The sequence below is a fragment of the Rhopalosiphum padi genome, chromosome 1 (genome assembly GCF_020882245.1).
Source record: "Rhopalosiphum padi isolate XX-2018 chromosome 1, ASM2088224v1, whole genome shotgun sequence".
In the NCBI taxonomy this organism is placed as follows: domain Eukaryota; kingdom Metazoa; phylum Arthropoda; class Insecta; order Hemiptera; family Aphididae; genus Rhopalosiphum; species Rhopalosiphum padi.
The window spans coordinates 52,175,096-52,187,671 of NC_083597.1; the positions used below are offsets into that span (position 1 = coordinate 52,175,096).

Consider the following 12,576-nt stretch of genomic DNA (forward strand, 5'->3'; position numbering starts at 1 on the left):
GTGTGGGAAGGAGTTCGCAGCCAGTGGCGGTAGAAGACTCCTACTTTTCACGACCAGCCGACCAAGACCACACTGACAGACGCATCTGGACATCGTTTTCATTTAATTTATTTCGTATATTTAAAATCGTTCACTCGAGTAAACTATTAAATTGAACTCTCCGTCCAGCGGTAGGTGCTTGCATAATTAGCGGAAGTAAAAACAAGAAAGAAAATATAAAAATGGAACACGTACCTATTACTTATGATATAGATTTACTTTCTTGACATTAATCTGCTATATATACGTAGTTGGCAGGTCTATTCGTGATGGATACAATTCTATGTACATGCAAAAACTTTTTTGCTTTCCGTCTAACGTAGGTAGGTAGGCACACACACAGCTATAAAATGTCGAAATAAAAGTTCTCAGTGTGAAAAAAAAAATTCGAAATCTTAAATAAATTATTTTACTCATAAGAAAAAACGATTGTGATGTTAGATTAAAAAGAAAAACGAAAGCTGTATGTTAATAGGGTTATAATTTTATCAATATTTAATTTAAATCAAAATCAAGATTGCCACAGTACGCGGAAAATGTATTTAGTTTATTAACGTTAATTAGATTTGGTTATTTATTGACAATAACAATTAGTTAAATACATTCTTTATTCGGGTAACATTTTTTGGCCGGTATAAAATATCGCGATCTTAACAATAATTAAATATTTTGCACCTATATCACGTACCACCTATATATTAATAATTACCCGAATAATTTATGTTTTAACTTCCTATCGACGTATCTAATTTAAGACGCCCGGTGGCGAGGCAAGGGCAAACGACCAAAACGGACGGCGCGTTTATCGCATCGATAATAATAAAATCCTGATTCAAGATCATATTAATATTGAACAGCAATTATTATATACCTATTCAACAACGAATGTGCATCCGAAATAGTAAATGATGTTCGCCAGTAATAATTGTTATAAATTATATGAAATAATGGTTTTCGCACGAGTGTACATAAAGATTGTTACCGTGTACCGCGTTACTGGATACACCCAATTGATTAAAATTGCACAAATACCGGCGACAACCGTTAAGCAGCAATAAAAAATAAATTAAATAAATCGAAAATTCGAACTATCTGTATGAGAAAAAAAAATCCATTCAGTCCTTACCTGTTGTATTAATGGTAGTTATCTATTACAATACGATTTAGTTTTTTTTGCAGCTCTCATCGTTGTTGGGCAGTTACTCGTACTCAAATTATAGCCGCTGGTATGGTCAGGTTTCGGATGAAAATATCGAACAATCTGAAAACAACATATTATTATATCAAAAATCTGTGCAACTCCATTAGCAAATCGTACTATACGCGTAGTAAGTCGATATAAATAAAAATACATTTAGAAAAAATATGTTAACAAACACTATTATGAGTAGATACACGCCTTAAAAATTCAGAACTTTTTTAAATTTTATATTGTTCACGTTATGGATTATTATTTTAACATTCGAGATGAGTCATAGTATAATGTTTTGCATTTTTTTTCTCTAACAGTAAATACATGCATAATACATAATTACTTGTTTTAGAAAAATAAATATAATATACTCCCTATACACAAATAGTCTTAACAAATTTAAAAACTATTTCGTGGAAATATGTAAAAAAAAAAAATTTAAAACCTACTCAATACCTTGAATAAGAATTTCTCGGTACGCGAGTTACCGAAGGATCAATATAATGATATTATCATCTATAATAATGTGCGCATGCCGAGAGGGGCTTACCTTACGGCGAGACCGGTACTGACATACTATGGCGTCCAAAAAATTATGATGTGCACTCGAGCCTGTGCCAGCTGTGAGTTTGTTAAATATTTTTGTGGGATTAATATCTTTACACCCATATTTTATTTATGGTTTTTTTTTTTTTTTTTGTTCAACGACTTAGAGTGTACAATATAATATTAAGCCAACACCTGTTTTTTTTTAACATAAACATAATTTAATATTATTTTACAGGTACCTATACAAATCAAATGAGTTTGTGTTTTGGCCACGTGTATCCAGTTTTAATACTTTAGACAGAATTAATGGATATGTATAGGTTAGGATGATTATATTTTTTATATATACATAGTTATATAAAAACGGGATAAATAATTTTTTGTAATTTTTAAAAAACAAACCTCCAAAAATTGTTTGAAATTTTAAAGATGTTGTTTAGTGAATTACGCTAATTATCATACCCATACCCATTAATTACTTATAGTAATTATTCATCGGATCTCGAGCTATACGTATGTATAAACTGTTGTTTATGACCTATTGGCTTCGATAATTCAATACTGAATTGTTGTAAAATTATTTTACGTATTTTTTTTTATGTAAGTTTATTCATTTTCTTATGAAAATAATAATAATTATGGAATTATATTTCCTATAAACGGGGCAAAAAGTGTCCCATATGAAATTTTTCGGATATAAATACATAATGTTCAAAAATAAGACAATTTCGTTTAAAGCTGGACATAATATTATGATGGTCATCCTAGTATAGAATATGAACCTATGATTTAAAATTATGTCTTCATCTTGCTCCGTATCATGTCTTCTGTCACACAACCGCATCTTTAAATTTTAACACAACACAGCAACTATACGATAGAGTGACTTTCGAATTTTTTCTCTTTAAATCGCAATGATTAATTTTCGAGATAATTTATGTGGTTGGCCGCGGAAAATAAAATTATACTCTTAGACGAGCCTTTGTATTATTATAACCCAGTAGCGAAACGTGTTCGTCGGGAAACCAATAATTATCGATATACACAGTTGTAGAACACACCGATCTAACGTGTTATTATATTGTTGCATGGTATAATAATGTTCGCGTCTAAAATACGTCGCAAATTCGGACGCTTAAATATTATTTATACGCATTATTTATTGTATAATATGTAACCGATATTGAAACAAAATAACCGAAGACCTCCTTAACGATGTTTATTTTTAACAGAAGGCTGCATATCTTGTGATAATTATTATAATTATAATGATTATCATCAATATTTATGAAAATATTGAATACACGCACTGCTGTTATAATATTATAAAGATCGTAATTTGAATGCCTATTAAATAATTTATTATTTAATTAATTTTCTTCTGGTAATTGTTTATTATAATGATGGTGTGTTAGCGCTTTAAAAGTATTTGTGTCAAGTTAGATTAACCTCAAATAAATTGTTTTTTCATTTAGTGCCAAAATATATAAGTTGATTTTTCGTAACTATATGTTATGACTTATAACTATACATAGTACAGTGTTTTCAACTTAATACAATTCCTTCGGGTTTATCGACCGTTTATTTGGATACAAAAAATTAAAAATTAAATCAGTTCATATAATTATTATGTCTATTATGTTAAAGTGACCTTTTATTAGAGTCACTGTGTATCGAGTAGTTAAAATTGTCAAAACTAAAGCTGATTATTATGATTATATATTCATATTACGACATGTCACACTAAAGTTTTTAATTATGAAAATATAGGCTGATTTCAATAGAACGAAATTGGACATCAATAAAATTCAGTTAACAATTGATAGGTACTGTTTTTATTTATTGATTGCATTATTTTTTAATAATATTTTGATGTGATTTAAATTAAATTTGTGAAAGGATAATTTTACTAAGAAATATTTCTCTGATGAAATCGATCTGTTAATAAGATTAAAATTATCAGCATCAATGTGTTTAAGAATAGGTACTTTAATAAAAACTGGCGTATAAAAGACGATGTCGTGATATTATTATTAAACGAATATGAAATAAAAGGGGAGTTGAATAATTAATACAATAATATATTATTTTATTGTTGTAACATTATTGAAATAGTAGAATATCATTAATGCCTATTTAAATAATAAACGTATAGCGTGTATTACAAAAAAAAATTAAGAATAAAAATAGAAAGTATACTCTGTTAAAATCAATGTAAATTGGCGTCTAGTACGCGTACATTATCTTATAGTGATCTCGATCGTTTCGTTACGAAATTAACTAGCGATATAAAGACGTTCCGCATTACGCAGCAATGTCGGAGATGTCTAGTTTTCTGCGCACACTCACATAATATAATATTGAGATCATCATAACCGCCACAGTGTTGTAGAACGAACATATTTTTTCAACGATTTACATAACACAAGTTTTGGCGCCGACCGAAGAAAATCGCATTTTTTTGCAGATATGCGAGTTATGTACCTACACCATAATAGTCGACTGCATTAGTAAAACAATGGGACGTAAACACTGGCTGCAGGTCGATCACGACAGGTCGCTAACATTGGTCTCGCACACCGTATGTGGCGGTGTGTATCTTGCGCGGTATTAAATAAAAAAACATTCATCACGTTTATCATAAAAATAGATGGCCTCCTCCTGACAACTAATGCAACCGGAGGGTTGGCCACGAAAACGTTTAGATCTGATAACAAACGGACCGCGATATTCTATTATAGCCATTTAAAACACCGATTTAATAATATGTAATAAGTATAGGTATAGTTGATATACGAGAATATGTACGTCATAATTTATTATAATACACGAGTACCTAACCTAAGATATGCCGTATGCGGTACTATGCAAGTTTGGCCACAATAACGAGTTAAAAAGTTTATTTTATTTTAACTCGACTAGTTATTTTTTGGCCTACATTAATTTAACTACTAACCTTAACTCAATTGACTTTTAACCAATGTGATATATCAATAAAAAATAAAATTTTTATTTTAAAAATTTAAGTCAATTTATTTTGTTTCATTGAATTCCAATTGTTTCGTTTTCATGTCAGAAATCTTAGTTTTTTTTAAACGACGAAAAAAAATCTTTTCGAACTTAATATAGATTTAAAAGAAATTGTGTAAAAACTTTTAACTTAACTAAGTCAATTAATAATTATCTTTTTCTTATTAATGCAGAAATGAATTAAAAAATTAAAATTATTAATTTGCCTGTTTTGCTTAAATATATATTAATTATCGCACTTTAGTTCAGAAATAATTATTCTACGAATCGTGTAGGTATTGGCATGTTATTTATAATACACGTTTAGTATATTATTATATACTATTATTATTGTGGATAGGATTTTTTTTTTATTTTCATGTATGACTCTAAAAACCAGATCAGTCAAGGTTGACCATGCAAATGATATTTTGTTTTTATTATTAATTAATTATTCGGTTTCTTGTTTTATATTCATAATAATAATAATATCTATATACTAACATTCTGCTGCAGTCTGTACGTAAATCATAACGAGATGCGTCAACGTGCATTATTGTTTGTCCGTAAGCGCGTGTACTAAGTTAGACAGACGAATCTTACAACTCGAGTGTATAATGTCATAATAATTCGTTATAAAATGTATTTTTTTGTATACCTATCCCGATTCTATAATATGCAACATTGTCTCGGGTAATAATTCGAAATACGTTTCTATAACAATAATATGTATAATATCTATGCGCCGATGCCAGACAGCCGTACTGTACGGCAAGGTCGTATGTTTTCTACAGTTTTACACGGAACCGCGCATAAATACGCATATATTGGGGACAATGAACTTGAAATTGTTTCAAACAAATCTTGATGATGAACATGGTCGAAGTGAATATTATTATTTTAGATATCGCTATTGAAGTGATCCCTGATTGGAATACTGAGAGCGGACGTGCGTTATAACGGTCTCGACGTGTCGATGAATATTAATATAATATACATTGACTAGCCCTCAAAAACAATGCAAGTCTAACAAGTTTCGCTATGGTTTCGGTTCGCAGCCACACATGTATGTATGTCATTTCCATACAATTTATTAAAAAGTTTTTTGACGACTTATTTTTCACAATACCCGTCGATGACAAAAATGCATACAGATCAACAGTGTCAAACGCCGATAATGGTACCAATCGTACGCACATTTTATTTATTCATCAGCGGCTACCTAATAACATAGGCACCAGCTATTAATCATTGTGCATGCGTTTAATTGGACATTGCAGTTAAGAATCGTCTTAATGACATACAAAATTCGCAATTTCTCATTGATCAGACAATAATAAGAATATTATGCTTAATAACGATAGTATTAATGTACAGTACAAGAAAGTCCCCGTATGAGGTCACAGTAAAGAAATTATAATTGCGATAGATTTCATTTATACCTATATATTATGTTGTATTTATTCCAATAGTCATCCGCAAAATCATTAAAACCTAAATATTATTATATTATTATTATTAAATTTGATAAACCTATGAAAATGATTGTTAGTCGAATTGGCTGAATTTTTACGTTTTAAAACACTATAGTTGTTTCCAAGAATCTATTAAAAAAATACAACTGTCATATCGAATTTAGCAACGTTTGGAAAAAAAAAATCATTATAAAAGATCGAAGATCTGTTTCATTTTCTTTTCGCGAGTTATATTTGTCGTCATGTCCGTGCTCATATGTTATAACGGGAATCACTAAACGAGACGTCACGGCTTTTCAGTTATTATATTTTCCTTTTTTTTTTTATATATAACACAATTATTATTTATTCATGAGTATAAAAGTTATTAACAATTTTTACTTTATCCATTAACGCGAAAGTATATTAATTTATAAGATTATACTTAAAATTAAGTATACGTTTAATGATTTAACCACCAGAATTATAATAAAAATCTTAAAAATAATAAATAAGACAATATATTTTAAAGTACTATCTGAACTTGATAAATTGAATTAATACCAATGAATTTTTTTCGTAACTTTTAATTTGGTTAAGTTTTAATTAGAGAGAATATTAATTATTATAATATAAGTAATGTTATGTTTGTGGGAAAAACATATTTTATAACTTAATGTCGTAATATTGTAATAATGAATTAATGACCTCTAATTTTGTAACAGTTTATAATGTAAATTGTAAGGGGATAGGCATTGTTTTAGTTTCTCTATATAATCCTAAACATGAATTATACACAAGATTTTTGAAAAATCTTAATTAGTCATATTATAAAATTTTATACAACAAAATATTCAAATTAAAAAGGGTATATGTATACACAGGAAATGAAACTATAAAAAATATGTATTGTTATAGTAAATGTCAGTTAAAAGCCATTGAGTTATTTTTTACATTTAAATATAATGATAAAAAATTATCGTTGTAATATAGTTTGAAAAAACCATTTTAGCAATAATGATCCTGAGATTTTCTTAACTACAGGAGTTGATAATTTTTTTCTGATTTAATTAACCTTTTTTACATTTCCAAAAATTTCAGAAAATGAGATTAGAGTATGATTTTGAAAACTATTAATTTTTCTTATAATATCATTTATTTTTTGACCTATCGAATCTACAAAACTGTATTTAAAGTATAGAACCATATATTCGATTGTCGAACGCAGGTATCTAAACTACAAACTATTTTAGGAAAATTGATGTCGAATAAAATGTTCTAAGTATAAGAATATAATAATTATAAGTACTTAAGAATAATTATAGATACACATTTATATTATCAAATTAAATTTTTAAGTATACATTTCATGCAATAAATTGCATTTAATTCTTTACATAACCAAAATGCATACAAACTACACTTTCGAACTATTTTACACGCATCGGTAAATGCTTTAACCAGCTGTATAATGTAAATGATAATCTTTGATGCGGATCATGACACGAATTTTTTTATTTTGTCATCTCATTGTTGCATCGCAATATTTAATTGTAATACGTTAGGCGTATTGACTTAATACTTAAAAAAAATATACGTTCTTAGAATTCGTATCCACGATGTAATTTAATCAATTTTCCATACTGTTATGGTGTTATGTCTTGCTAAAACATTTCAGTTCCTACGAGTTTTATAATATAATATACTTATTTAATTTTATTCAGAACCTCAACATTTATCATACAGTATTTGCAGATATATTAAGAGCAGTGTTTCTCAACCGGTGTGTCGCCGGGTAAGTCCAAAAGTGTCGCGGGAAGTACTAATATTAAATGTGTGAACCTAGTTGACACTATATTTACAAAAATTAATAGGTATTATTCTTTTTTTTTTATTGTGTCACAAAGTATGAAAAATTTTAATAGTGTGTCGCCATAATACAAAGGTTGTGAAATACTGTATTAGAGTATAGACATATTTTAATCAAACTCATAGTGTTAACGACGATAAATATAAAAAAAAAAAATTAGAAAAAAAAAGAAATTTCAGATTTCTCTCACAAAAAATAAATATTAATAAATAGGTAATCTGTTATAATAAAACAAGAAACATTTAACACTGAAGTAAATCAAAAAACTCTAGTAAATATATGCTAACGTCAATAGTAAATAACTGATTAGGTAATTTATAAAAACTATACACGAACATGATCATACACGAAACATCAGTGTTCGTATAATATATATATATATTATTATATGTTGACTATTTAATGATAATATTAAAAATTAAAATGTTCTCGATGACGCCAATTATTGAAAAAGTGCTAAATACGAGCGATGACAAAGTATAACGACGATTAAAATAAAATATAATAAAATTGAATAAATACTTACGACGCGTAATAATCGAGATGATCGGCTGAACACACGGCAGGAGGAGTTTACGCGAACGGCACACGCAGCACTGTTTAGAGCGGCTTCGACTTTATTTATTGGCGAATATCGTGTCGGCAGTACCGGTTGCGGAATGGACACTGACTGAACGAGCCGGCGCGCGCGCGTGTGCGGGCAAGGCGAATTCGATCGAACAGCCGGAGAAATGGAAAGAAAGGAATAGAAAGAGAATACGAAAAAAATTATCTATATATATATACACATATAGTAGTCGCGCATATATTTTTGTGTGTATGTCTGTTGTTGGTCTGTGCAAGTGTGTATGCGATAAAGGGGACGCGGAAACTGCAGCTATATAGCAGTAGGTCACCGGGTTCCCCCGTGGCGTGTCTGTACACAGTCGATAATATATGACGCTCTTGATGAGTTTTGTTTGGTCTGCACCTGATGTCTTATTGTGGTAGTCAATCCACCTCTTTCGCTACCGGTCCTATGAACGTCCACACAACGTATATAGTATTCTCGCACCTCCCTCTCTCGACTGAAGGTCCGACGAAGGGCTCCTCGAATGATACTCCAGCAGTATTATAGGTATATAATGATAATATAATATTACGTTTAGGTGGACCCATTTTTTTTCCTTTTTTTTTTCATCTCTTGACAGATTTTCGTTTTTTTTAAACAAAACAAAATATAAATATAATAATAATAGTAATGCAAGAGAATTCGGTTTGATACGTAAATGCAATATTTATAATATTATATTAAATTATGTTTTACGTATTAATGTTTGTAAAATAAACTTTTTAACAATTTTACCAATAAAATGCAGCATGTAAGTTAATAATTATTAATTATATATATATATGATGTCGGTAGTGGAATTTCCATTAGTATTAATTACTGTTGATTTAGTTTCATATAGTAAATAAAATAAGCGTAATTCTAACCTTTTTTAAGTTTAATTAAAATAAAAATTAATTTATATTTTAAATATTTATATAGCATCTAATATATTATATTACAGTACTGCAGTAAGTGGTATTTATGACAGTAAATAATGTAGGGACTAAAAAATATTATCCAACTACAATTGTAAATTTAGTAAATCGGCTAAAATGTATACTATTTTGAATTATATAATTATTTTAAAGATTTTAAGATAGTGTTTTTTTGTAGGTATATATATTTAAATTGATATAGATATAGATTAATAATTGTTATTTAAAATTAAATAAATTAAGTTTTGCATTAATCTATGATCGAGTACAAAATATTAAACTAAATGATTAATTTTTGTTTTTATAGTTTATAGTAAACATTTTCTAAAAGATTTCACAACTGTTGTTGTTGATAGTTTTAGGATAGTTTTTTTTTTATATAGTGTTAAAATTATTAATTTCGAATACGTATTATAATATTTAATCTCTATAGGTATTGCAAAACATCTACTGCTGTTACCATTGATTTCATATATCGGTACTGTTTCTAAAGCATAATAAACTAACAATCTATATGTAAAAATCTTAAGTTTAGTATTATTATTAAAATTTCTGTTATATTTCAAGTTGCGCTGCACATCTTTGTCAAATATAATGGAGATGTCCTCGGGTGTCCTCGATTTCGCTTTTAATTTTTATTATTAATGAATAATGATGTTTTCGTTTTTCACTATTATGCATATTAACCATTCATTAATGACTAGAAATTATATTTTACTATTATTCCATTCAAAAATTGCCCATGAGGTGACTATAATACTACTATATAGATTTGTACTTGATATTAAAATAGGTAATGTTATAATCAAGTATTTGCGAATATAATTCTGCAAATACAATGAACACCCGTGTCGTTTGGACATGCAATTATTTTCTTTAGGTATAAAAATATTATCTGTTGATCAATAATTAAAATACTTTAATTTATTAAAGTAAGTTTTACTTTGCACATTTTCATACCTACTTGCTTAGTTTTATTATTTTATTGAAGAAAATAGTATATCGAAATCGGAAAAATTTATCAAATACATCAAAGTACTATTTATCACGAATTATCAATAAAAAATATTTACATTTATACTATTATATAGGTACCTATAGTTATATACTTGTACATTTTTTGATTTTTAATACAAATTACTTTGAATTATAGTCAACTCCAATCCACAGCCGATAATAAATTATTCGTACTTGGGTATTGTGATTTAAAGATTTTTATTAGTGTAGGTATTCAATGTCTAACGAAAATCTATTTACAGAATATAAGCTAAACCGACGAAACCTATAATAATGGTTACTAATCACTAAACGAATTAAATTATAATACATATATACTATATAGTAATCCTTACCGTGTTGAAAATGTAGTACTCATAGATCATTATCAAACGCATCATTAATCTGCAGATTTTTATTTCTCATAAAATGTTAATTTAGGCGTTTGAATATTATAATATAAGTAATACATTGCACTTAATAGGTTGCGTTTATTAGAGATACGTAATTCAGTAATTGTGATTGGTCTATGTGGAAGTCGTTTTCGACTTGGGTGATTGACACAAGTAGCGCTTGGCTGTCGTAATTTATTTATTTTTACTTTTTTTCCTAAAACAGGAGAAAGCTCCGAAACAATACGTACCGACTGAAAATCCGGATAAATATTATAATATATTATAATATTATTATGTGCGTGTGTTTCTACGATATATCGATGAAAACAAACGAAATCATATACACGCTCCCGCCGCGTGTTACAATGAACGGCGTTTACGGTTTGTTAGGGACTTATGACCGTCGTTTTTGTTATATTTTTTCACACATTACGACCGTCTCACTCTCGCGCTGTGTGTGTGTATGCGTGAGCCTTTCTCTCTTTCTCTTATAGCTGCGTATTCGTCAACGAGACTCGTTCAACCGAAAGTTCCAATCTCATTTGATATTTGACAGACAATAATAGGGACTATTCAAACGAAACACACTGAAAAAATTAGCCCCGTTATTGTGCACGCCAACTCCCACGTTTGGGGCGTTGAGAATTTTTAATTTTGCGGCCAACGGGTCAAGTCTTACGTGATTTGAAATACATTTTCGATATTAGTCAAATACGTATAATAGTACGCGTACACGCGGTATATGATAATAGTAATAACACACATAATATACGAACGTGTGGCACACGGTGCTGACACGGAGAACAATGCATCAATAATAACAACTAGGTATAATAATAATATTATTACTTTAATTATCAATAATCATAAACGGAATTATACAATACACGTGTAATTGTATGACCATTATTCTCGAGGCGCGTGTAGTTTTTACGTATAATATGTATATTATATAGTTTATGCAATTTTCAGATTTTTCGTATTTTGTTCACATATGCGCTACCGCAATAATGCCTTGTGTACCTATACCTACTTATCTATTCGTTATTACTTTTTATTATGCGTATGCAATTTTTAGGGAAAGTCTGTCTTATAGATTTTCATATAATATACAGTGGACATACATTTGATTATAATAAAAGATAATTGGTTTTAACGATTTTCCTATGGCTTCATATACATTTCACAACTTTCGGATTGAAACATTTTATAAAGAATCGTGGTACATCTTGTGGACAAATATCATCATAATATTATTTTTATTAAACGCTGCTAGATACGAAATATATTCACAATATCATTATGTATTATATTTGAAACAAGGATTATACCGTTGACTTTAGTCTAAGATATATATTGATAATATGACAAAATCGAGAAAAATAAATTGTTAAATTGTATCTACGAATATTATATACATAATGAGATATACAATGAAAAAACCGGTAACTTATCTATGTGTAAATTCAGGATTTTAATTCTATGCACTAGCCATTTATGATCTCATAAGTAACTTCAAAAAGCAAGCTTTATATGCAATTGCAT

General features: G+C 28.6%; 1 protein-coding gene across 3 annotated transcripts in view; it reads right to left on the bottom strand.

The window, feature by feature from the left end:
* Positions 1-9,031, bottom strand: part of LOC132928521 (uncharacterized) — a 41,415-nt gene extending 32,384 nt beyond the window's left edge. The window contains exons 1-3 of one of the 3 annotated variants that reach the window (XM_060993270.1): positions 8,640-9,031; positions 1,166-1,300; positions 235-382 (exon numbers count right to left, since the gene is read on the bottom strand). The gene's annotated coding sequence lies outside the window, so the exon portion shown is untranslated. Of the gene's footprint in view, positions 1-234; positions 383-1,165; positions 1,301-1,687; positions 1,786-8,639 lie in introns of those variants that run through there. The other 2 variants (XM_060993261.1, XM_060993278.1) reach the window with 2 other exon arrangements.
* Between the last annotated feature and the right edge of the window lie 3,545 nt (positions 9,032-12,576).